The 27215-nt window shown below is 42.5% G+C and overlaps 1 protein-coding gene and 1 long non-coding RNA gene across 9 annotated transcripts in view; one reads left to right on the forward strand and one right to left on the reverse strand.

The window, feature by feature from the left end:
* The window catches only part of ITPR1 (inositol 1,4,5-trisphosphate receptor type 1), a 348439-nt gene that overhangs the window by 86173 nt on the left and 235051 nt on the right, over positions 1 to 27215 (forward strand). The window lies entirely within an intron of this gene.
* LOC120867673 lies at positions 100 to 25295 on the reverse strand. The gene is made up of 3 exons (XR_005721965.1): positions 25238 to 25295; positions 24810 to 24824; positions 100 to 129 (listed from the first exon to the last, which is right to left on the reverse strand). It is a non-coding gene; the product is annotated as an uncharacterized LOC120867673 (long non-coding RNA).

Raw genomic sequence — 27215 nt, forward strand, 5'->3', positions numbered from 1 at the left:
CCTGTCAACCATAGGATGCTATGATCTGTAATTGTTGACTTTATTGGAAGGTGGCTTAAGAGTGAGGTTAATATTTAAATGAAAATGTCACTCTAGGGGAATGTGTGCCTTAAGACATCACACCTGAAACTAATCTCAGAGTAGCTTCTTATTCAAACCTATCATTGGAAGGAGGAAAAGACTGGGAGCCCCAGAGCCAGGGAAGTAACTTGGTAGAGAGGTCAGCAGAACTTTGACTGAAATTTAGAAATAGCTTGATGAGGAACCATTTCACTTACTTGTTCATTAATCAGACATTTAATGAGCACTGACTACATGCTCAATCTCCTGGGCAGGGCCCTGAGATTGAGCTGTAAAAGAAAAAATTGATAGTCTTTGCCCTCAAAGAGTTTGTAGTCTAACAAGCAGGTCAGTTGTAGAACAAGCACAGGAATTTCTCCTACTGTGGTTCTGTCTCCCATGATGACAGTTAAATATAGCAAGGTTGTTTTATTAGGAAATAAGCTTTGCATGATGCAGCCCTGTACTGATTACCGAATTATTGAATGAGGACCTGGGTACAAGAGGAGCCATACAGCCCTCTCAACAGCTGCACTGTTTGAATGGCAGGTTGCTGCTTGGCCCTGAGATTTTTGACTTAATGCAAGCTTCTGTGATTTAGTGGGGTATTGTATGGCTCTGCTACTTGAAATGTACTGTGCAAGGCTATCACCTAGGTGTCTTGTTAAAAATGCAGGTTCTGTGTGTTGAGAGTGAGGGCTAACATCCTGCATTTTCAGCAGACTGCCTAAGGGTGCTGATGCTGGCAGTAGGTGGACCACGCTGAATAGCAAGAATCTAGAAACTTGGAGATATTTAGAGGCTCTTCTGAGTCACTGAAGAGCTCCTCCAATGTAAGTAGTTGGATTTTTGTTAGTTTGGATCAACTGATTTTTTTTTTCAGCTTGTAATTATAAATAGGTCCATTGTAACTACAAAAATACCTTTGCTGTTGAAATTCATCCAGAAAAACAATTTTATGATTGCAAGTCCTTTCTAACGCATTTTCATTGAAAAAAATTATAACCTCATTTTGGAGAAAACCAGATTTCTTGAATTCACCAACTATCACATTATAGCAGCACAGACTGTAATTACAAGTGTGACAAATGTTATAAAGTAAATTGGAAGAACCCTGGGAATATCTATATTGGGGTGCTCTGTATGTGTGCATTTGGATAGAAGCCACACTGGTTTCTTTTTCTGCTCCCCATCTCAATCCTATATTAGTACATAAGTTAGCACATCCTAGTGTAGAAAGTCTTGAAGCAGAATAGCATTATTACCTGAACCTCTTCCAATAGCCAAAGCCAGTGAAACCACACATTCCGTACACATTTTGGAATATTAGCCCTTTCACTTCCGGCTCATAGTTTGTTTATAACAAGCAGAAGGAGAAAAATTATTACTCTCAGATTGCTATCATGCTTGACACTATCGGGCTTTTTTAAAGGTTGTAAGTGAATAAATTGAGCTTTTGTGTAGGCGTGTTTCTTTTTTTAAGTTGTTTGATATGAGGGTAAAACCTTAATTGCAGAAGATTCTATAGAAAACAGATTCTCTCTGGAATCTTTTTAAGAGTGATTTTCTCATCTTTTGAGCAGTAGTATTGAAGAATACAAAAAATCGTAGGGAGATTTTCTGTTCGACCTTCTTGATTAATTTCCTTCCATTGTGTGTTGGCCTCCATGATCAAATTAGAAATTTCCATGGCTGATTACAGGGGCATTAATGCTGTTGTTATTCCAGATTCCTTTGACACTTAAAATTGCAGAACTTGGTGATATCTTTATAATGAGAAAGGACCTTGGTACTTAACGTGGCCCAATTGTTCACAATACTGTGGTGGGCTCAGCTGTGGAGTGACTGACGTTTGAATCCCGCTTCCTTAAGGATGTCTGTGTTCAGTAATCTTCCAGTCAACATCTGTATGTGAGATTTGACCATATCAGTTCAGTTCAGTCGCTCAGTCGTGTCTGACTCTTTACAACCCCATGAGTCACAGCACGCCAGGCCTCCCTGTCCATCACCAACTCCCAGAGTTTACCCAAACTCATGTCCAACGAGTCAGTGATGCCATCTAGCCATCTCATCCTCTGTCGTCCCCTTCTCCTCCTGCCCCCAATCCCTCCCAGCATCAGAGTCTTTTCCTATGAGTCAACTCTTTGCATGAGGTGGCCAAGGTACTGAAGTTTCAGCTTTAGCATCAGTCCTTCCAATGAACACCCAGGACTGATCTCCTTTAGGATGGACTGGTTGGACCTCCTTGCAGTCCAAGGGACTCTCAAGAGTCTTCTCCATCACTACAGTTCAAAAGCATGAGTTCCTCGGCACTCAGCTTTCTTCACAGTCCAACTCTCACACCCATACATGACCACTGGAAAAACCATAGCCTTGACTACACGGACCTTTGTTGGCAAAGTAATGTCTCTGCTTTTATGGCCCCTCCTAAAGACCGTAATGAAATATGTAGTATTTCCAAGGAACAACAGAAGAATTAGAAAATGGCTACATCTCAAAAGGTTTTTCTTATTGTAGACTTTTTTGGGAAGAGTGCCATTTACATTTTTCTTGTGTAAGCGTGGAGTCCTTATTACTGATCTATGCAGAGACAGATCAGATGAGGTAGATGACAGTGAACTTGACATTGTCATTGAGAGGATAGGACTCAAGGGGTCAAGGTATCTTTTGTTTAGCTTGTAGTATTGAGGCTTCTATCCTTCTGACTGTAACAAAAATTTGACTCATGTGACACTGCTGGTTTTGACCTATGAAAGTATTTCCTTTGGTACTACCCAATTTTATATTATTCCATGGCTGTTAGGACCTGTACATTTTGATGTTAATAAGCTCCATTTGTGCAGTGACTAGGAAATGACTGTGCTGTGGTTAGCCGCTCAGTCGTGTCCAACTCTTTTCAACCCCAAGGGCTATAGCCTGCCAGGCTCCTCTGTCCATGGGATTCTCCAGGCAGGAATACTGGAGTGGATGCCATGCCCTCCTCCAGGGGATCTTCCCAACCCAGGGATTGAACCCAGGTCTCCCGCATGGCAAGCAGATTCTTTTTACCATCTGAGCCACCAGGAAAGCCCATGAAGTTCCTGCCAGGGTTCAAATTGCCTGGGTTTGATTTCTAGCCCAACAGCATCAGCTGTTTAATATTGAGAAGGTTACTTAACCCCTCCCAGCCTTGGTTTTTTCTAAAAGATGTGTCCCTCTGGGGATGAAATGAGATGATGTTGTGAAGTCCTTACATAGTACATATAACATTGTAAAGCACTTAATATTAGTAGTGCTACTGAGCATTTGTTGAGCTCTATTAATACTCTTTTTATCACATAATATAATACCTTGTTAATATCAATAAATATTTCTAAATACTTGTTTTATATAGTATATAAAATAAATGTTACACATTATGTAGCTTTAATGTTTAGAATAATAGGTTCACATCTATTAGATCAAGTAGATCCTGTAACTTGACCAGAGCAGTCTTCATGGAAAACTTTCCTCCTTTTAAGGATGAATGATTGGGGGTGGTTGGATGTTGGCTTGGAGGTGCTTAGAGAGAGGAAATACTGGTCAGTCACTGACTGAGTACATCCTTCTTTGGTGTTTTCCCTTTAATAGAAAGTCTATTACTGATCTGAGTTCCTTTCTGTAGGAAAGTTCACTTTAGACAGTGACACTGAGCTTGAATTTTTATTTTAATGATAAGAGAATTGAAAAGTGGCATTCTCAGAAGGTACGGTGGGTTCTTTCCAGTGTTACATGAAATGAGGTTTGACATAGACCTTAAAGTGGGATTATTTGCCTTCATTGCTTTGTCTTTAAAGTACCTCCTACCTTCTGCAGATTACAAGAATATTTGGTCTGGATTGGGTAATTAGGTATAACTGCATTTGGAATGTTGAATCAAGTTTTTGTTTTTTTTTTTAAGCCATATGATATGTTGCAAGACCTCCTGATGGAGAATCTTAATGGTAATAAACGTTAGTGAAGAGGAAGGGTTAAGGTTCAAGTCAGTTAAATAGAAATAGGTTGGTTGATGGTTCAGAGAAGTGGTTTTCAAATTTACTCATGCAGTTGTTCCTTAGGGCCCATGTCATATTTTCAAAGGGAAGTCAGAACAAGAGAACCCCACAAGTTCCCCACATTTTTCATTATAAAAGCTACCAAGCCTAGTTATCTAATCTGATGTTCGTGGCTGCAAGACTAAGTGCCACAGGGAGGTTATAGATGAGAGAATGGAGAGCTTACTCCTCTGGCGTTCTACAGCCCACTGATGTGGTGAGTGAAGGAGGTGGCTTTCACCTTTCTATCCCACTGACTTGTTAATAATCTCCCACAACCGTCTTTATCCCCAGCCCCTTGCAGGGATGGAGTTTCGCTGACTGAACTAATGAGAACAGATTCTCTCTGTGGACAAGCCACAGGGGGCTGAACTGAGCATGTTCAGCTTCTCCCAGTCCTCTCATCCCTGAGTGGGACTTCCTCCTGCCAAGAAGAGAAATCAAGGGGGACGGAGAGAGGCTACGAGTGTCACCATTGGGAAGACTCCCCTACAGAGGGAAACATCAGGCAAGAAGAATGAAGGTTCCCACCTTGTCCAGCAAATATTTATTGTTTCTCTAAATACTAAGCAGTATGTTAGATGCCAGAGCAGTTCATTAAACTTGGTACCTCTGGACTCTGTAACCCTTAAGATTTAAATGTGTTGATCCTGGAATATAAACCAGTCCCCTCTCCCCCACAGACCAAACTGAAACATTTCAGAAACTTCAAATACTCCCTGTTTCAGGTACTGGTAAAAATTCAAAGTGATTCCCCCAAGAAATGTGTAGAAGCGACCCAGATCTGTTCTGATAGCCCAGTCATCTGGCAGACTGTTTTTGTTGAGGCAGCATCAGTGAGGTGGGAGGAGGAATGTCAACTGACATTCCTTCTTGAGCTCCAGAGAGGTCATGAGATTCTTGTCCAAGGGGCCACCTATATGGATGAAACACATCTACAGTGACCCTCTGTGCTCATGTCCCAAGGTTAGTCCGGTTAGAAGGCTCAAAACTCCGAGGAAAGCCTTCTTTGTTGTTCCCAGACTGGTGTTGTATTATGTCAGTCATTTTTACGTAATTTTAGATTGCTTGCCATAGTCTATATAAACTGCTTTTAGGAAAATTTAGCTTGGTTATGGTAGTCTATATTGGGAACCGTCCCTCCTCAGTATTAAATGAGTCTAGGACAACAGGCAACACCCACCCCATTACAAGACTTTTTATGAAGCAAACATCTATTTTTGCTTTGTGCAGACTCCACTGTATGAAGGGCTGAAAATAACTAAATGCTCAGAAACCATTTGTGATGTGAAAATGACTGTAGGGGGAACCATGTTGCTCGCTGCCCTGGTTATGACTGACTAGTATAGGTCAGAAATTGTGCCCTACAACCAGTTTTGCTAGGTCATTCTGAGGTTTTTTCCTGGTGGTGGAGGGACCTGCAGTTTTCCCTGTGGACCTGAAATGTCATCTTGCCCACATAAACTATTAGGGAAGCTGAAAATAATTTAGACAGGCAAGCTTTTTTTTTTTTTTGATTGCCAAAAAGAAATAATTTAGTGTTTGAGTCTTGAAGATTTTTTTAGTTTTTTTAAGGACTTAAAGAGAAATGGAAATAAACAGACCACAGGTTAGCATAATCAAGGGCAGGGTTGTTAATGCCTTTTCTGATCTTCACCACATTTCCTAAAGCTGACACTGTTTCTTTTTTTAATTTTTATTGGACTACAGCTGATTTACAGTGTTGTGTTAGTTTCAGTGGAGTTAACAGATGTAGATGATGCCGTTTCGTAAGGTCTGCCACGTGCGAGGCTTGCAGACTCCAGTGCGCTCTTTCTGGGCTGAGTCCTATCCCCAAGGAGTGTGTTTGCCAGTGTTCTCAAACCAGCATCAGAAATCAAGCTTTGCACACAGAGGATATACGCTTCTGATTTTTCCTCAAGAAGGCAAATTCCCTCTCCCCCTGGCAAATATGCAAGCTTTTAGATCCAGAAAAGTTGGAGCGAGCCAAAGGAACAGCTGGTTATTTTAATGCCTCAAGGCTGTTCCTGCCCCATCTATAGCACAATTCTCTACTCCCCCCTCAAGCCCCCCCCCCCCCCCCCGCCCACTGCCACAGTCTGAGTATTTCCAGGGGGAGCCAAGATGACCCACTTCTCTGGGTGCTGTGGAAAATAGCTACTTGCCAACTTCATGTCCCACCTGCCCTAGAGGTGCCTTTAGAGATGGATGGAGACTTGGGCGCCTCTCTATAGCATTTTTTTTTTAAATTGAAATATAGTTGAGTTACAATGTTGTATTAGTTTCAGGTATATAGCAAAGTAAATTAGTAATACATATACATATAGCCACTTTTTTTTTTTTTTTAGATACTTTTCCCATATAGGCCATTATAGAGTATTGGGTAGAGTTCCCTGTGCTATACAGTACATCCTTATTAGTTACTTATTTTATATATAGTAGTGTGTATATGTCAGTCCCAATCTGTTTCCCACCCCCACACTGCCACCCGGTAGCTTGGTGATTTGTGTTATCATCTCCAAACCTCAAGGAAAAAAAAGGTCCAAGTTGATAAGTGATTGGTCTGGTTGCATTAGAAGGAAGTGACCACAGAGGACTCACATTCTAGATTTCAAGGGACTAGATTGGACATGGCATTGTCTCTGAGTCTCTTAACCTTTTCATGACTATGAAAGTTCCTTACCATCTGTTGGATTTTTATGTGAGATGATGAGCCTTCAGAAACGTAAAGGACTCAAGGAAAGTGAAAGCAATACTAGACATTCTGGAAAAATTTATGGCATGTGTCCTCCTCCTCCCCGTGATGTGCATGCTTTAGGCCGGCTGCCTACTCCACTGTTTTTTTTTTTTTTTTACTTCTGTATTGGTTTTGCCATACATTGACATGAAAGGAGTCCTTCCGTGAACTTCGGGCTGGTCACCTGAAAAGCTGCAGAAGACATTGGCAAAGTGTAAATCACAGCCCTAAGGAGAATTGTTTTTACCTCCAGCCCTTCTTTGAGCAAACTCTGGCTCCAGTATTTATTTAAAATTCATCTTTAGCATATAAAAGACTCCAAGCATAAGGGGGGAAAGAAAAGATTTTATAAAAATCAAGCCATTTCTCCTGTGCTAAGACAGGAAATTGGATTTGGAACTTCTTTGGAAGCAGAGAAAATGCAGTTAAATAAATGTTTAAACACAGGTAGTCTCATAAATATTTTCACTGGGGGGGGTGTGGAGAAAATCCACGGATACCCTTATCTACAATAATGTCTAATTACGTCAAATTTTGCGATAAAGCTGTTTACATATGACATAGAACAAAAAGTTAGGATTTGAATTACACCAAAGATTTGTTTGGTTTGAGTTACTAGTTTCACAAGAGAACGTTCAGCTGCTCAGCAAGTTTGAAACTTCTGAAAGTGGCAGGGGCTGGGATCAGTGCATTTATGGGCCTCTTCTTGGCAAAGGATTCTTCCCTCTGTGGTTTCTTCACATTTTCTCTCTGCATTTGCAATCCGTGCTGTAGGATGGGATCCTCACATTTCTGTCATCCAAGTGGCTAGTCTGAGGAAAGATACAGCTTTAGCCTGCACTTCCTTGGCTTTTCGCTTTCACTTGCCTTATTTGGTAAAGCTGTGGGCTTCGTTGTTCCTGGAAAGGGCTGTTTCACCAGTTTCCAGGACCATTTCCCACTTGCATCTAGTTCAGAGCTGGGAAGCAGAGCTTGCCTGCCGCTCTGGGGTGTCCGTTCAGAGCTGGGGCAAATGCAAGGTTGGCGTGTCCTTAAGAATCCTCAGTGTATACAGGGCTGGTGGTGATACGTCCCTCACTAGTGAGATGTTTGTCCGTAATGTATATAGTGCAGGGTAAACTTCGCTTTGAAAGTGGAACTCTGGAAAGATGCTGGCTTTTTAGCTTTGTGCAGAGCCTGGGATGGGCATGCCCTTCTCGTTTTCCCCTGTATCTTGTCATCTAGATGACCTTTCCCCTAATTCTTATTTCCGGTTCTGCTTTTTTCCAGCGCTTTCGGAGCTTTTTCCTATCCCTTTTAAGGAATAGATAATGTTGCTCACCCGAGAGTGCCACATCCCAGGTTTTAATAGAGCTCATGGCTTAATATTCTCGAAGTACCTCTTTTCATGTTATTTAAAGGGAAACTTACTCTTATCATGTTTGTGGTTTATGGTTCTTAGCACCCCCTACCCCAACACCTTCCTTCTGACAACACATCTTTCTCTTGTTTCTAAGTAGTATTGTTTTTAAAAGTAATTAACCTAACTTTTAGAAAGGTGAGAAAGTGTGGCTTGGTTCTTGGAGCTTAAGTTTGTTTTGTGTTTTAGCCTAAAAAGGAAGTTTGCGGACCCCTAGTCCTCTGAATGATAGTTACAAGTGTTTCTGATAAAAGATGAGGATGGAGGCGGGGAGGAAAGGAAGTAAGGTTGCTGTAAGCTTAATCCTTTGCTCTTTGCCAAAAGAACCCTTGGTTTTTGTTACTGAGGGTTTTTTGTTTTTTTTAAATAGAAGGAAGCCGAATTCATTAAGAGTTTGGAGGGAGGGGGCAAAGGAAAAATTTTTTTAACCTCCTAGAATGCGGAGGCTGCCCCTTAGTGGGAGAAGCAGCAAAACTCCCCAACTGAGCTCACTTTCATTTTCAAGAACCTGTTGGGGCAGCATTTTTTCATCTTTGCTGCAGAAAGGCAGGCTCCTCTTCTTCCTTAGCCTGCAGTTAATTTTGGGGGCATGTGGGAAAGTAAGGGATACTCACAGCCCAGGGCATCCTAGAAGGCTAATGGAGAAGCACATATGTGCCATCTAGACCTTTATTGGGACAGAAAGCCAGAAGGAGGGAAACAATAAGGGCACCCTCTGAATGTTAAACACCAGTTAAAACTGACCTGACCTCGGTCAGAGTATTGCTCACCTACCCAAACAAGTTAGAGGCACACAGGTATCCCTCACCCTCCACACAGATGAATTCTGGGCTTTTCTTTGACCCGATTCTTGTTTTTTTATTTATTAATCTTTGACTGTGTTGGGTCTTGCTTGATATTTATGGACTTTCTCTAATTGTGGTGCATGGGTATTTCACTGCGGTTTTTGTTCTGTCGTTTAGTCGTGTCCGACTCTTTGCAACCCCATGGACTGCAGCACTCCAGGCTTCCCTGTCCTACACTGTCTCCTGGAGTTTAGTCAGACTCATGTCCGTTGAGTCGGTGATGCCATCTAACCGTCTCTGTCGCCCCCTTTTCCTCCTGCCCTCCGTCTTTGCCAGCATCACGGGCTTTTCCAAAGGGTTGGCTCGTTGCGGTGGCTTCTCTTTTTGCAGAGCGTGGGCTCTAGGGCATGTGGGCTTCAGTAGTTGTGGGGTCTGTGCTCTGGAGCAGAGAGTCAGTAGTCGGGGCACATGGGCTTAGTTGCTCTACGGCGTGTGGGATCTTTCCAGACTAGCGATGAAGCCCACGTCTCCTGCATTGGCAGGCTTATTATTTACCACTGAGCCACCAGGGAAGCTCCAATCCTGCATTTCCAACAAGAGCCCAGGTGATGCTGAAGCTCCTGGTTCGCAGTCTTTGTTTTGAGTAAGCGGTGCGGAGACCAGTGCATCTTGACTGTGCTTCTTTTCCTTTTCAGATTAATTGAGTTGTATCTCATTGTGGCCAAAATGTGTGGCATCCAACAGCCTACTGGAGGTAATTGCTCCTGGGATAAATCTGAGAAAAAAGGGAGCCGAAGGGAAGGGTATTGAAAGAGAAACTGCCTTAGTTGGGAAAGAACTTGATAAAAGGGCAGGTATTCTTAATTAGTAGCTTAGTATCTAATCTTTGTCACTGAAGCCTGCACATCAAGCTGCCTGGAGTCTTCTTGAAGACAGTTTCTAGCTGCAGAGGTTTTTAACACCTCTCATCTAACTCTGTTAAATAGCCTGCTGGGATCCAAAATAGAAGCTGTGTAGGGAGAAGCTCCCTAAGCATACCTCAGCTGCCAGGCATGCTCTGTATTGACTTTTTTTCCCCTTGATAGGAAATCAGTCGTATCTCAAAGCCCTCCAAGACATTTGGTTCAGTCTGATCTCTAATGTTGACTCCTGTTGAACATCCCCATCCAGTGATCCCTAGCCCTGACTGCCAGCAGAATCATTTAAGAGCTTTCCATCCTATATGGAATAGATAACTGCAGTTGCTCTATAAACATCTAAGATATTGATGCAAAGGCTTTTCTACTATTTATTCCCTTCCTGACCCTAGCTCTTATCGAATGGTACAGATTTTTTCTCTGCGTTTTCTCACATATGTGTGTATCTTTCTTAAGTCTATTATTGAGTGTATATTTTAATATTACAATGGGTTTTTCTTTCTGTTTTGGCCAGCTTGCATAGCATGTCGAATCTTAGTCGGATCTTAGTGCAGGGATTGAACCCGCACCCCTGCATTGGAACCATGGAGTCTTCACCACTGAACCACCAGGGAAGTCCCTATAGTGGGTTTTTTAATCTCCATTCAGAGCAATAATGAAGTCCCTTTTTCACCTGGCTTTGCACATACCCTGTTCACCAGCTATTATTCATTTGATGGCTGCTGTTCAAGAGATCCGAGTGGGAAAGTGTAGCTAGATGCCTCATCCAACCTCTTACAGAAAAAAAAAAAATCAAGAATCAGTGGGAATTGTTTGCCTGGCTATACTTTCCGGGTATCCCTATCTCTCCTCCCTCTTTCTTATCATCTTAGTCTGATCTAGGCCTTTGTTCTTGGCCCTCGTCTCTTCTCTCCCTATAAGAATGAACATTCTCTCAATGATCTCACTCAGTTCTGCGAGGTTAAATAGGCTGACCACTAACAAAATGTTTCTCCAACCCCCGTGTACCTCCCAAGGGCTGAATATATACCTCCAACTTTCTTAGTGACTATTCTATTTGATTGGCTCTCAGAAGCATCTTAAACTTTGAATCAGTCTCAAACAGCAGGTTCTTCCTGCCCCAAGTCTGCCCCAACCCTGGTGTTCCCCAGCTCAGTGTATTGGTACTCTTTGCTCAGACCACATCCTCACACTGCCTGATTCCTCTCTATTCCTCCCACATCACATCTTAGCAGCTGAGACCTTGCTCTGCTGTCACTCATATTCCACTCCTGCCTGCTTCCTACCACGTAGCCTACAGCTTCCGTCATCTGTTACTTGCATTGGTGTTTCTCAGACTTTTCCACAGATGTTAATAGCAAGAAATAAATTTTCTCTTGTAACCTAGGAAACATATTCATATAGGTCTGTATGTCTGACTGGAACAAAAAGTTCACACCATAGCACTTTAATTTACTGTTTGCAGTGTACCCTGATAGTTCCTTCCCTTTTCTTGTATGAAAAATAAGGTAATTGAGACCCACTGATATGATTTCATGACCAAGTTTCAGTTATGACCCACAGTTTGAAAAACACTAGTCTGGATCCTTGTGGTTGGAGGTGATGTGCAGAGCCAGCGACCTTGTAGCTCCTTGACAGGAGCTTTTCAGTAATAACCATTTCAGCCCCTCTGCAGCCCCGCTGGGTCATACTCTGCGTTGAAGGGGATCCAAGGTGACTCACCAGTCCTTGAAGTTCGAATGCTACAGTATGGACGAGTGCTCCGGTCTTCCAATAGCTCTCTTTCTTCCGAGACGTGCCCTCTGCCATCCTCTCCACTGCGCATGGGGCTGGAGTGGTCATTAGAAAACTCTTTGGGGTCAAGTATTGCCCCTGCTTACCGGGTTTCTCAGCTCACTTAAAATAGAATCCTACAGGATGCTCCATCAAGCCAGGTTCTCAGCCTTGGCTGGCTGCACAATAAGAGATAACCTGGAGAAATCAAAAAAGGATAACAAAAAACCCCTTAGTGCCCGGGAAGCATCACAGAAGAGCTGGGTCAGAATATCTGCACGTGTAACCAGGACTGAGAACTCTTATTTGACGGGATCCAGTTCCTGCCTACGTGCGGCTTCCCGGCTCACTCAGCTCTAACCGTACTGGCTGCTTTACATTTCTGTGCACACCGTGAGCTGGTTTCTGCCCCACAGCCTTTGTCCTGCCCGGAATTTGTATCTCTCTCCTCTGTCCTCCAGGACTCACACTCCCTTCCCTCACGTGTCCCTCATGCATAGATGTCACTACCCCAGAGAGACCTACCCTGACCTTCCTGTCTGATGACGTTAATCCCTTTAGCTGCTTCATCTCTCTCCATGCTTTCTTCTTCTTCATAGCAGTTATTATTCCTAATACTATGTTTGCCATTGTTTTCTGACTTGTTCACTCTTTTCCCTGTCTAAAATTTAAGCTATGTGAGGAGAGACACCTTAATCTGCCGTGGTCATCACTGTGTCTCTAGTCCCTAGAACAGTGTCTGGTCCAAAGGAGTTGCCGAATCAATGTTTGTGAATGAATGAGGGAAGAGAAAGTGGATGATGGTGTCATGGTTTTTCTGGCTTTTCACCACTGAATCGGGCCTTGCTGTTTTAAGACTGTGAAGCAAGAAGAGTGCCTCTCTTGTGACTTTGGTCCTCTCCACATGTATTTTTTTCCCCCAGCATCACCACATCGATCAGTTGACTCTCCATGTATTTTGATTCAGGATGGTGTTTCTTTGATTCTTTCTAAGAAGTGTAAACAAGAAAAAGAATGAATGGCAGCATAACCTAATTATTTCCCTTAAGTGACTGGACTATGTTCAAATCAGCAGATCTTTGCCTGGAATTGGTTTTGCTTTTGAGGGGAGTGTTTGGAAGAGCTTTTCATTCAACCTGAGCATTTAAATTTTTTTCTTTTTTTTTAAGAAAAGCTTATGATGGAATAACAGAAACCTACAGCACTTATTCTGGCTTGGGTTTGGTAGTGAGGTATTTATTTAAATGATGGTTCTTTCGACTTGAGTTTTTAAAGTCCTCATTTGGAGCAGTTTAATAGATCTGACATAACTCTGTTACATAATCAGACTTTTTAAAGATGCAAATTGAAAAGGCATTGCAGTTAAGGTTTAGAACTTCTTTTATGCTACATGCTTTGAGGATTGGTCTTCCTGCTTTTGATGTCTTACTCTTGATCCCTCCTTCAGTAGGTTAATTCAGAGCTGGTGCTCTAAAGAGTTTTCAGCTAAAAACAGAACACAGTGAGGATCATGTCTTTGTGTAATAATGACAAAATTTGAGTTGAGGTCAGGGGACTGTATCATTCTTATGTAAACGTGGCTGGTGCCTCCCTGTCATACCTGGGAATGACGGTCAGGTGTAGGAGTCAGTCTGTGTACTTAGGTTGACTCTCTTGTCTTTATGTTACATATTTAATCATCATTGGTCTCTCTTATGCATTTTGTATTTTCGTCTCAACACATTGGTAATTCATTGTACCTTAAGTGTTTGCATCAAATTTTGCTCACTACGTATAAAACATAAAGCCTTCTGTCTACAGTGAGATGCGTTTCTGGTGATTTAAGAGAAGTAGTGACTAGTGACTCTTGCTTTCCCTTTGTGGCCTTTATATGAATCATAATCCTTTAGGGTCAGGACAACTGGAAGTCCCACTTGTGTAGGAATTTGTTGGCTGATGTAAACCAGCTGGAGCCCAGAGGCTGAAATGATGCTGTACTCTTCTGCTTTCACCAGGGTTTGTCTCTGCTTCCTGGTGGCTTGGCCCCACGTTCAGGCAGCCTTTTCCTTTGTGGTGTCCAGACTGTGGCGTGCAGCTCTGGATTTGCAGGCTTGTCTCAGCTGGGCCTGGGGAAGGAAGATATCTCCCATTTTCTCCAGCTAGTTAAATCCCGCCCACTCAGAGGCCCGGGCTCCTAGCCCTATGAACAGGGTAGACCATCCCTTCTTTGACCAGAGTCCCATCTTCAGATCAGAGAGAATGAGTGAGTGCCATCCAAGCACTGGACTCTGGTGTGTCTGGGGGCTGGTTCCCCCTGGAAATGAATCACATAGTCGGAAGACTCAGGGAACGGGCTTAGCTGTGCCTGCCGTGAGCCACTGACTTCTTTGGTGTCATCGTTGGAAAGTGACCCATGGTCTGATAGCGTAGGACATGCTGTGCATGCTGGGGTGAGAGCTTGCTCAAAGCCAGGAGACCTCGACTCTTGTGACCCTTGCTCTGCACTTGGTAACCATCTGACAGTATATGTCATTGATGCTTTAGCTGTAGCCTCTGCAGGTGGATTTTGTTTGCATGTTTGTGAACTGAGACATATCATTTCCCTTCTTGGAGTAAGTGTTGCTCTTATTTATAAATGGGAGGCTGAAATAAGGTCCCTCTTCACTCTCAAGCTTTATGTCGTTTAGGCTCCTCCCTCCATTTTCAGAGGAGGAATGTGAGAGTCCGGGTGAGTGACCCGAGCCAGTGGCAGAGTCTGGTTTACGTTTCATACTTGATCTTGATCTAAGAGCTGAGATTAGAAAGAAGTGAACACAGCAGTGAGGCGAATGATGACAATTTTTTTTTGCCTAATAGCCTTGAATTGGATTCAGCATCATAAAGCAAAAAATTCTGTTTAAAGTTCTGATGCTCCTTCCTTGGAGGAATATAAAAGGGAGTACGATGGCCATGCTTCCTTCCGTTCAGGTGAAGAGAATACTTTAGGAGAGAGAAGGCGACTCTTCTGTCGCAGTTCTGTTATAAAGCATGAGAAAATAAATACACCTTTGTGTTTATACGAACAGGCTAGTGTAATATTTCAGAAGTATGGGGAGGAATAAATTGGGAGTTTGGGACTGACATATACACACTTGCTAAGTCGCTTCAGTCGTGTCCGACTCTGTGCGACACCATAGACGCCAGCCCACCAGGCTCCACCATCGCTGGGATTCTCCAGGCAAGAACACTGGAGTGGGTTGCCATTTCCTTCTCCAATGCATGAAAGTGAAAAGTGAAAGTGAAGTCGCTCAGTCCTGTCTGACTCTTAGCGACCCCATGGACTGGAGTCCACCAGGCTCCTCTGTCCATGGGATTTTCCAGGCAAAAGTATTAGAGTGGGTTGCCATTGCCTTCTCCAATATACACACTACTGTATATAAAATAGATAACTAATAAGGACCTGCTGTATAGCACAGGGAACTCTACTTAATACTCATTGTGACCTATATGGGAATAGAATCTAAAAAATAGTGGACGTATGTATAACTTGATTCACTTTGCTATACAGCAGAAACTAACACAGGATTGTAAATGAATGAATTTAAAAATTACACCAGGGGAGCCCAGAGCAACAGCACATGTGAGATGTGTTATTAAAGATACACAGGATGAGGTGGGAGGTGAGACTGGAAATGTGGCTTGAGGCCCCATCACTGTGCGTGCTGGTGTCAGACATTCAGATATTTGCTCTTGGTCTCTGAAAATTGCTGGTAGAGAGAGCTGTGGTCAGCAAGTGTTTCAGAAGGCCATGCTGCAGGGTGTGGTGGAGACTGGAGCTATAGCAGCTACCAGGAGAGTCCCTGTGCAGAAGATGGGACTGAAAACCAAGGCAGAAAAAGCTCTGAAGGTGGGGTGTCCGAAGGTGGAATATACATGCACTGGGACCTCCTTCTTGGCTTTGGGAGATGTGAGGGAGAGAGAGAGATGTTGAAATCATTTAAGTATTCTTTCCTGATTGACCAGGAGAAGGTGGTGGTGCCATGAATGAAGGCAGATGGTGCGGAGAAGAAACAGATTTCAGGTGGTGAGAGAGGCAGGGAGTGGGCTCTCACGCTGGTTTATGTCACCGTGGCCATGAGGCTGATGTCAGCTGCCCATGTCCTTGAAGGAGCCGGATGAGGTGGGAGCAAAGGTGGAGAAAAATACCAGACACATGCATTCTGCTCTGAAGTTCAGGAGAGTTGTTTGAGCTGGAGATGGAAGTGTGGATGTCTTCAGCCAAGACTCTGCACCGCTCAGGATTAGGGCTGGCTGTTACAGAGCAGAAATACAAGTCACAGATGGATCCTGTGGTGGCAGCTGTCCGTGCTTGGCCTGCGTCCCCTGGGGTCCCCACGTGCTCCTCCGTGGTTTTGTGGGCATTTGCCTCCTACCGCTCAAGCCCTCAGTTTATCATGGGAGGACTGCCTTAAGGCTGCAGGAGCCACTTTGCTGTAAGACATGGAGAGCTCAGAGTATCTGAGAGTCTCTGCGGTTCCCCATCCTCACCAGGGACTGACTGACAGAGAAGAATGAAGATCTAGCAACCCAGCCTCAGGACAGGAAAACAGGAGGTATTGTTCATACCCCAGGGTTCGTCATAGGATCTGGGTGAAGTCATCCTCTGTAGAACTGGGCTTAAGAGTCCACTCAGATGCTTTCCTCTCTTTCCTGTCTTGCATCCCCCACTTCATTATGGGTTTATTTTGGCTGCATTCCCTTAATAAATCATTTGTATATGAATTTTTGTCCCAGTGTCGTCTTCCTGGGGACCCAATCAGGGCTCATCTTTTTTTTTTTTTTAAACTTTTTATTTTGTATTGGGGTATAGCCGATTAGCAATGTTGTAATAGTTTTAGGTGAACAGCAAAGGGACTCAGCAATACATATACATTTATCCTGCTGCTGCTGCTGCTGCTAAGTCACTTCAGTTGTGTCCGACTCTATGCAACCCCATAGATGGCAGCCCACCAGGCTCCCCCATCCCCAGGATGCTCCAGGCAAGAACACTGCAGTGGGTTGCCATTTCCTTCTCCAATGCATGAAAGGGAAAAGTGAAAGTGAAGTCACTTAGTTGTGTCCGACTCTTAGCGATCCCATGGACTGTAGCCTACCAGGCTCCTCCGTCCATGGGATTTTCCAGGCAAGAGTACTGGAGTGGGGTGCCATTGCCTTGTCCAATATATGTATCCATTCTCCCCCCAAACTCAGTAGGGCTTCATCCTTATTTCAGGTAAATGAAGTCCAGATAAAGATGTTCCAGGACTGATGTGGTAGTCATGTGGTTAATGAGAACCAGGCCACTTGTGTCTTTTTACTCTCCCATCCCTAGTGTGTGCCTGTCCTCAGATTATCACTTTATCATAAGATGGCTACTCTTGCTCCAGCCATCACATTGACATTCCAGGAAATGGGAGATAGGAAAGGGCAAAAGGATACACCTACCCGCTAATTGAGCCTTGTTTAAAGCCCTCAGCCAAACACCCCTCCCCAAGACCATCTCACTGGGAGGCTGGGAAATGTCTGGGTATGGCTTTGTGTGTTTGAATCTGGGTCTATTGCCATCCCAATGATAAAGCATTCTGTTAGTGAGAAGAAGGGAGAGTGATTACTGAGTAAGCAGCAAACAGTTTCTGCTGCAGAAATTAAATTAAAAACTGAGCTTATAGACAGTATTTCCTAGGTGAGGAGGCTTAATGTACAGAGAGGTTAAGTATTTGGGCTCTTTGGATTTAGACCTGGTTGTTAGACCCCTCCCCTGCTCTCATAGTTACATGATATAGAACTTGAGTCAGTTGCTAAGCCTCAGTTTCCTCTTCTGAAAAAATGAGGATGGTGATAATAATACAGTCTTGCTAAAAAGAGGGTTGTGAGATTTTCTTGAAGTAGATACTGTATAAGAATTGTTTCGTATAGTACCTGGTATGTATTAGTTATTTGGGGCCAGCATATGTGGGAAGCAGGGGCCTCAACTTAGAAATGTTTTTAAGAGGGAAGAAGGGGGTGGTAGTGAAGCGGCCTAAAGAGCAGCAATGAGACAGAGAGAGGGGGCTTGGAAATGGCAAGGGAGTAAACACTTCCAGGGGAGGATGAGGGAAGGCGTCAGATGATGCCTAGACTGGGGAGGATGAGATCTGAAACGTCAGTTGATTTTAGCCTCTAGGTCATTGATGATCTTTGGGAAAATTTTAGAAACGTGGCTGGGGCAAAATGTTCTTTTGAAATAGAAGGGCAGGTATGACCCTCATTTCATCAATGGTCAGCGTGTGTTTTTCCTTGGATTTTGCTTAAGCACGTCCTGCCCTGCCATCCCCCAACCCCAGTGATTACGTTGAAACCAGAAATTAAATCCAGATTCCCTGCTTAGGAGAGCCTCGCCAGCATGCCAGTTTAATCACTTAAATTGGCACTGGTATCTATATCTTGCTTGTAGGTAAGTCTCAACAGTAAATCTCCTTTATAAGCCGAGAGATGAGAACAATGTTCTTTAGGATTTCTTGTGAAGAGTCTACCTTTGTGGTTAAAAACCAGGTTCATAAACAAATAGATAAAATCTTTGTGTGAGTTTTCATTCCTGCTTTTAAAGTATTGCTTTTAATAATGTTTATAACTGCCTTATATGTCATCATCTTTGATTACAAATCTCAGACTTAGTATCAAGTGAAATGATACTCTCTTATTCATGTTAAGTGGTGTTTGTACTCTGCTGATCTCATTTTTATAGGTGGCAGAGATGGAACATGGGGTTTGTTTATGTTCAGGGGAGTTTAGTCACTGGTCACAGATGGGTTTTCAGTTCTCCAAAGCAGCCTGTTACCCTAATGAAGGTGTGAAGTGTCGCCTTTCCGGTTTGGGGTTCTGTGGGTTAAATGACTGCCTCTTTGCTAGAATCCTTTTAATTTTGAAAAATGGAGATCTCTCTCCTTGTTACAGTTTTAGCTTCTTATGATCAGCACTCCTCATTAGCTATGGGGTCTTTCTACAGTCACCTTTCATTTGTGTACCTTGTCAGGGTTTAAACCCAGCAACTACTCCATGCTTATTACACAGGACAAGACAGAAGTCACTCTGTGGGGAAATGGGAATATGGTTGAAATTCACATTAAAGCAACTTGACTTCACAGTGTTTCTCTGGGTCAGTGAAAAGCATGTAACTTTTAGAGGTTGGTATTCTCAGTGTGCTGATGTGTTATCAGGGGTTTGCACTTAATTTATTATATTTAGTAAGCCTGAATGGTGCCTGTAGAGCAATCTGTGAGTAAGTGAGCTCAGAGACGATGAGGGCAGATGAGGAAGTAGGAGTATGTCCTGTCTGAAGGGGTCTTCTTCCTCACCTCCAGCCACTTGTTGCCCATGTTGCCAATTCTTGTTTTTATTTGTATTTTAATAAAAAGCTGGAGAGGAGGATTTTTATGTGAAATTGCCTCCTTTTAAAAATAGGAGTGTTTGAAACACTGAGCTAGCCAGAGAGAACATGGTCCGTTAGCTGGATTTGGCCTGAAGTCCACCAGCTGGCAACTTTGGCTTAGGATAATGCTCTTAAGTGAAGCTACTGTTGGTTCAGCAGATGCGTTCTTAGGTCAGAGCAGTGAGCAGGGTTTTCTGGGGTGGGGAGTGGGGGGTATGTAGGTGGTGAGATGTCACTTGACCCCTGTGGAGCTGACAGTGCAGTAGGTCAGTGAAGCAGTAATCCAGGGTCGTACCTGAGAAGCGTCGTGAAAGAGAGTGGGCAGGTGTATCACAGGATTTCTAGGTTGGCGAGATGACTTCCGGCTGGCATCACCAAGGAAAGGGGGCATTTGAGTTCTGTCGGGATGGACCAAGGAGCTGTTCTAGGTACTGAGGAGCACAAGGAAAGTGGCGGACCTGAGACCAAGCTGTATTCAGGTCTATAACCAGGTTTGGCTAGAGGTCAATTCATGGTTGATTTTTAGCTGGGGGTTCTGATGTGTTGTGATATGGAATCCTGCTTAACTGTGCTCATTGCAGGCTGCTCCTCCTTGCTCAGCGGCCCATTCCTTGCTGTGTGGTAAGACTCCAAAGTACACAGAGTCACAGTGGTCATCTCCCTTGTGTTAATCCCTGTGTTTGGTTTTGCAAACATCTGCAGAGACCCACGCATGGGGAGGCTAATGGTGTTAGTTGACTTTCAGATTGAAAGCACGGTCTCCATAAACCATCTTGGAGCTCGACGGTCATGGGTTTCTGTGACTGATTCCTGCTAAATCTTCTTTTACTTTTATTTATATAAAAATCACTTGTATTTATTTTTAAACTTTGTAGTTTATATTGGAGTATAACTGATTAGCCATGTTGTAATAGTTTCAAGTGAACAAGGAAGCAACTAAGCCATGTATACATACATACATACATACATACATACATACATGCATCCATTCTCCCCCAAACTCCCCTCCCATCCAGGCTGCCATATAACATTGAGCAGAGTTCCCTGTGCTATACAGTAGGACCTTGTCAGTTATCCATTTTAGATATAGCACCCTGTACATGTCTGTCCCAAACTCTCTAAGTAACCCTTTCCCTCATCCTTCCCGCCTGCAAATGTAGGTTCGTTGTCCAAGTCTGTGAGTCTGTTTTGTTTTGTAAGTTCATTTGTATCATTTCTTTTTAGATTCCGCATATAAGGATGTCATATGATATTTCTCCTTCTCTGACTTACTTCACTCAGCATGACACTCTCTATGTCCATCCATGTTGCTGCAAATGGCATTACTTCATTCTTCCTAATGGCTGAGGAATATTGCATTGTATTTATGTACCACATCTTCTTTATCCATTCCTCTCTTGATGTACATTTAGGTTGCCTCCATGTCTTAGCTAGTGAACATTGGGAATCTTTTTATTAGGCAAATAGCAAGACCTTTCAGCACCTGTCCTAGGTCTACATGACTGTGCACAGCCCTAGATAGCAAGGAGTGATAAGCTTAAATTCTCCTCCCGCTTAAGAGGTGTCCCTTTCTTCTCACCCCTGGTTTCAGGGAAGCAAACGCTTTCGACTACCACCTGTCATGGCCCTTATTCTGCACACTTCCTACGGGTGTTAAATCCTCCTAAAAAGGTCGTGTGATTCTTGAGGGCAGCAGGGAGGTTTTCTCCCTACTTGGTTCTGTGGGTCTGTTTCAGGAAAATTCAGTTGGATCAGAGGATTTAAAAAAATGAAGGTGGAAAAGTTTTAGGAAACACAGTTGTGGTCTACCTTTCAAGATATTCACAAAACATGGGAGTAGAGTGAAGGCTCTGTTATGTCTTAATAAAGAAATAGTTTCAACTTTGTCCAAATGAAGTTTTCCAAAAGAATGTCTAGAGTCCAGTTCTGGATTTGGAGTGTATCAGTTCAGGAGTGATCTCACGTAAGGTCCTTAACTTCCTTGAACCTCACTTTCCTCGGGAAACATTGTCAAGTAGCCAAGGGTCCTGGTACCCTCCTGGCTGTATCTCTTTCACTGTGTCCTACAGAGTGGCTTCCAGAACTAAAGGTAGGATTCAGGTGTCATCTAATCAGTGCACAGGATCATTAGTAATGAGTTTCTCCCGCCAGCCACCGTGGTTTGGTGTTACATAATGCTGATGCATTCAGCTCATATCCCTGTATTGCTGGTATCTTACTTAGTGAATTAGGGTTTGTTCCCCAACACACACAGCTTTATACCTGAATCCGTGCTGAAGTGTGATGAGGTTTGTTTTGTCTCTTCCTCTGGCCTGTTGAAGCCTGTTTGTTTTCACCAGTGTTCTTAAGATCACTCCAAGCCTCATGTCATCTATAGCTTCAGTACAAAGGAGAAATCTATTTTTGGAGAAGTCTGTTGAAGTGACACATGCTCTCATTTGGAGAATAATACTGGTGATGTGTATGGGGAATTTTCTAGGTGTAAACATTTCATCTTGACTGCACCACTCAGATGTGGATCCTCGATGATTAGCCCCATTTTGCAGGTGGGGATATGAGCCCTTAGGTCGAGTAAGTCACCTGAAGTCCCAGAGCAAGGAGGATTTAGAGCTGGTGCTGAACCCAAAGTCTGTCTTCACAGCCTCTCTGTCCACATTTGCAAAGCAGCAACCTATGGGCTGATTTCTGTTCTCACTAGTTTTTGTTTAACCTGCATGATGTTTTAAAAATTGAGTTTGGGGTTCGTAGATGCAAACTATTATATATAGAGTGGATAAGCAACAAGATCCTACTGTTAGCACAGGGACTATATTCAATATCCTATGATAAACCATAATGGGAAAGAATATGAAAAATGTGTGTGTGTGTATATATATATATATATACCTGAATTACTTTGTTGTACAGTAGAAATTAACACAACATTGTAAATCAGCTATACTTCAATAAAATAAATTTTAGGGAAGGAAAAAAATGAATTAGTTGTTTCACCATGAAAGAAAATTGCATGCTTTATATAAAAACACAAAATTCTGGCTTTGGGGGAAAATTCAGAAGATCCAGCCTGTTTTAATGAGTATTCTCAGGTGGCAAAATGGTCAGAAACTGACAGGTTTTTTTGTGAGGGGAAAAGCACTCCACAGTTTACTAACATACCTTCTTTTCCTGTGGTCCTCACCTTCTTAAAATTCTTGAGTGGTTGCTGCAGGCTGTTGGGGTTGTGATGCCATACTTCTGGGGTCAAGAAAAGTAATGAAAATTTTCAATTGCAAGTTGAAAATGAAATGGAAATGAAAATTATTGAATGAAAATAATTGACTGAAGCCCTCACCCACCCTGACAGTGGTGACAGTACAAAAGAGTATTTTACAATACAACTTTGCTTTACAATTGCAAGCCCTCAGAGCCGTGGCGTTACTTCCTGGTACTGGCATGAGTCAGATATCCTCTGCCCTGAATTGATCTTGGGCTTAACAGTGTCAGATTGGCATGTCAGCATGCACTATTGTGAGCTAGTGGATATAGTTTTTGTGTTACTGTAGTTTTAAATAGCTTTATTGAGGTATAATTGCCAGAAAATAAATCCACATTTAAAAAGTGTATAATTTGATAAGTTTGGACACATGTGTATACCCATGAAACTATCACTAAATTAAGATATTAACCACCCCTAAAAGTCTCATCCTGCCTTTTTAATCCCTATTGCCTCCTTCTTTACCCCACCCTAACTCCTACCTGAAGGAACTCTGCTTCATCACTGTAGATTAGTGTGTATTTCCAAGAATTTTATGTTTAAATGACATCATACACCATGTACTCTTGTCCAACTTCTTTTCATGAACCATACCTATCTTAAGGTTCATTCATGTTGTGGTTCTATCAAAAGTCTGGTCTTTTTTTTTTTTTTTTTCTCCACTGCTGAGCACAGTCCCATTGCATACCTCAGTTTATCCATTTAAAGCAGATTTTTGGACATCATGGCCCCAGTTTCTGGCCACTTATCATGCTCCCTCATAGATTTGGATTGGCCTCCAGGATTTCTGAGGTCTTACATAATTCTGTGATTCTAAGGAGAAGCCAGCTCGGTCTGATGGGTGGCCTTGTTGGGGGAATGTGCAGGTGGGCTCTTTGAAGGTCGACAGGCTGGAGCTCAGAAAGAACGCCTTCTCTACCCACCTTCCTATTTTGTGTTTTTTTTTTGAGAAGGGTTGAAATAGCTTCCATTTTTGGCTTCTAAATTGAGAACACTTTTCCTGGCATTTGTCAACTATATGTTGCCTGTGTAAAATGATAGTCTGTGTCTGTTCGAAAATTGTAGTGTGGCGATTATGGTGTGAAAGTTGGTATTCTGGGCATATAAAGTTAATGGTGGTAGACACATTCCTTGGAAAAAGGTCAAGATAATATCAAAATAGCTAGCTTCTATGTCTGTCACCCTAAGACTGTTTTGCTCCCCAAAGATGAGTTCAACAGAACCTCAGTAGCCATCACAACAAAGGACTGGAGAAATAAAAATGAGAGTCTCACTTAACTTCTTGGTTGGGTAGTACAGCTCATGAAACCACATCATAATTTTGTGGCCTTTGGAGAAATTCATTCAGTGTTACAAGTTGCGTTTATTCCTGGAAGAGAACTTCACCAAAGCTCACTTCGCCAAGTATGTTGTCATATCCATTGTTTAAAAAGTTATTGACGGTAAAGAAAAGTAGCCTGGGAATATAATCTCACTGCCTTATATGTCAGCAAGACCCATTCTGAAGACCTTCCTTCTTCTCCCTGTATTTGAAAAGTTGGGATTTCAGACCCAGTATTTCAGCTCACATTCTTACATACTACAGTGCAGTACAGCTGGTGTGTGTATATGTGTGTGTGTGTACTCAGTCATGTCCAACTCTTTGTGACCCAATGGACTCCTCTGTCCATGGAATTTTCCAGGCTGCAGTGGGTTGCCATTTCCTACTCTAGGGGGTCTTCCTGACCTAGGGATTGAACCTACATCAATCTATATGTATAGATATACATATAGACACACACATATAACCTATATGTGTGTGTGTTTGTTTAACTTTCAGAGAAATGATGCTAATTTTAGATTTTCAAACGTCTTTAATTGTATTTGTAGACTTTCTTGGTGTTTCTAGAACTTTTTTTAAAATGAATATATTTTTCTTCCCTTTTATTGGTGGTAGTTGAGTGTGGGAAGTGTTAGGTGGACATTAATTGCCTGTTAGAAGTAAAGGAGAAGGAAACCCATGATTGTTAAGTCAGTTGATTTTCAGTATAGTTACCAAGACAAAAGGGGTAAATGATCTTTTCAGCAAGTAGTAATGGAACAACTGGATTCCCAGATACACAGGAATGAAATTGGACCCTTACCTCACACCATGCACAAAAGTTAATACAAAATGAATCAAAGATCTAAATAAAAGAGCTGCAAACCTCCTAGAAGAAAACATAGGTGTAAATCTTCACAAACTTGGATTAGGCAGAAGTTACTTGATGCAATCAATACCAAAAGTATAAGCAGCAAAATGAAGAATAGGTAAACTGGATGTCATCAAACTTAAAACTTTCAAAGGAAATTATGAAGAAAGTGAAGAGACATCTCACAAAAAGGGAGAGAATGTTTGCAAATCATTTTTCTGCTAAGGACTAGTATCTGGGAACTCTTAAAATTCCACAATTAAAAAAAAAACCTTTTAGAACTACATAGCAACAAATCCAGTTTGAAAATGGACAAAGGATTTGAACAGAAATTTCTCTAAAGAAAATATACCAATGGCATAGAAATATACAAATATACAAATGAGCAAATACAAATGAGCAATATACAAAATATACAAATGAGCATGGAAAGATGCTCATATCATTGGTCATTAGAGAAGTGCAAATGGAAACCACTAGTATGACTAAAGTAAAAAAGATGGACAGTAATAAGTATTGGGGAGGATGAGGAGAAACTGGGACCCTCATATAGCTAAGACTGTAAAATCATTTTGTGAAATAGTTTGGCAGTTCCTCAAAAGGTTGAATATAGTTACCTTAATAGCCTGCAGTTCCACTCCTAAGTACATGCCCAAGAGAAGTAAAAAAATACGTGCATAAAAACTTATACCTGAATGTTTCTAGCAACATTATTCATAATAGCTAAAAAGTAGCAATGCTCAAATGTCCATCAACTGAATGGATAAACAAATGTGATATATTCACACAGTGGTCTATTAGTCAACCATGAAAAGGTTGACTTTACCAGCAAAGGTCCGTCTAGTCAAAGCTATGGTTTTTCCAGTGGTCATGTACAGATGTGAGAGTTGGACTATAAAGAAAGCTGAGCACTGAAGAATTGATGCTTTTGAACTGTGGTGTTGGGGAAGACTCTTGAGAGTCCCTTGGACTGCAAGGAGGTCCAACCAGTCCATCCTAATGAAATCAGTCCTGAATATTCATTGGAAGGACTAATACTAAAGCTGAAACTCCAATACTTTGGCCATCTGATGCGAAGAACCGACTCATTGGAAGATACCCTGATGCTGGGAAAGATTGAAGGCAGGAAGAGAAGGGGACAACAGAGGATGAGATGGTGGGATGGCATCACTGACTCGATGGACATGAGTCTGAGTGATCTCCGGGAGTTGATGATGGACAGGGAGGCCTGGCGTGCTGCAGTCCATGGGGTCACAAAGAGTCAGACACGACTGAGGAAATGAACTGAACTGAAAAAGGAATGAAGTACTAATAGATGCCACAATGTGGATGAACCTTCTAAACATTATGCTAAGTGAAAGAAGCTAATCACAAAAGGTCATGTATTTTATGATTCCATTTATGTGAAATGTCCAAAAGTTCATAGAGACAGAAGGTAGACCAGTAGCTGCTAGGTCCTGAGGGGAGAGGAGAGTGGACAATGACTGCTAATAGGTTTCCGGAATTAGGCAGTGGTGATGGTTATACCAACTCTGAATTAGTTAAAAAACAATTAAACTGTATACTTTAAAGGGGCTTCCCAGGTGGCGCTAGTGGTAAAGAATATGCCTGCCAATGCGGGAGATGTAAAGAGATGTGGGTTCAATCCCTGGGTCGGGAAGATCCCCTGGAGGGGAGGGCATGGCAACCCAGTCTAGTATTCTTGCCTAGAGAATCCCTTGGACAGAGGAGCTTGGCCACAGTCCATGAGGTCACAGAGTCAGACATGACTAAAGTGACTTAGCACAGCACACATGAACTTTAAATGTGTAAATTTTGTTGGCTATGAATGATATCTTGATTTTTTAAAATGGGTACATATTGGTATAAAACATTCGAGCTTTCTGGTAATAAAACATATGAAAAGAAAATAGAAATACTAAATAAAGTATCAAGTGTTGACTAAACAAATGAAAAAAAAAAGGAAAGGAGATGGAAATAAGGCAAAACCTACTTTTCAGATGACGGTTTTCAAATGTGTTTGAAGGTGTGTTCTAGATGGGAGGTGCATTATAACTTAACAATGGTTGTGGAAAGCATATGTGTCTGCCAGGCTGTTTGGAACACAGTGATAAATAAGCCCCTGAACCTTTGTTTGCAGGCATTTGCAGAGTTATGGAGGTGGGAGGTGGGAGACAGGTCAGGGAGATAGATAAGTCAGAAGTCTGCTGAGGCACTGGGACACAAAGGATGATAGACCCTGTTGAGGGGTCAGAGCCTTTGTAAAAGCATTAGCTGAAAAAAGTTACAACTGGATTACTTGGAGAGTTGGATGTGTGTCTCCTCTGCTTGGGGAGAGGGTGGGGGTGGCTGATTCCAGCCAGGGAATATATATATATATATCAGTCCAATTCAGTCGCTCAGTCATGTCCGACTCTTTGCGACCCCGTGAATCTCAGCATGCCAGGCCTCCTTGTCCATCACCATCTCCCGGAGTTCCCTCAGACTTGCATCCATCAAGTCCATGATGCCATCCAGCCATCTCATCCTTAGTCGTCCCCTTCTCCTCCTGCCCCCAATCCCTCCCGCCATCAGAGTCTTTTCCAATGAGTCAACTGTTCGCATGAGGTGGCCAAAGTACTGGAGTTTCAGCTTTAGCATCATTCCTTCCAAAGAAATCCCAG

The sequence above is a fragment of the Oryx dammah genome, unplaced genomic scaffold (genome assembly GCF_014754425.2).
Source record: "Oryx dammah isolate SB20612 unplaced genomic scaffold, SCBI_Odam_1.1 HiC_scaffold_9, whole genome shotgun sequence".
NCBI classification, from domain to species: Eukaryota; Metazoa; Chordata; class Mammalia; order Artiodactyla; family Bovidae; genus Oryx; species Oryx dammah.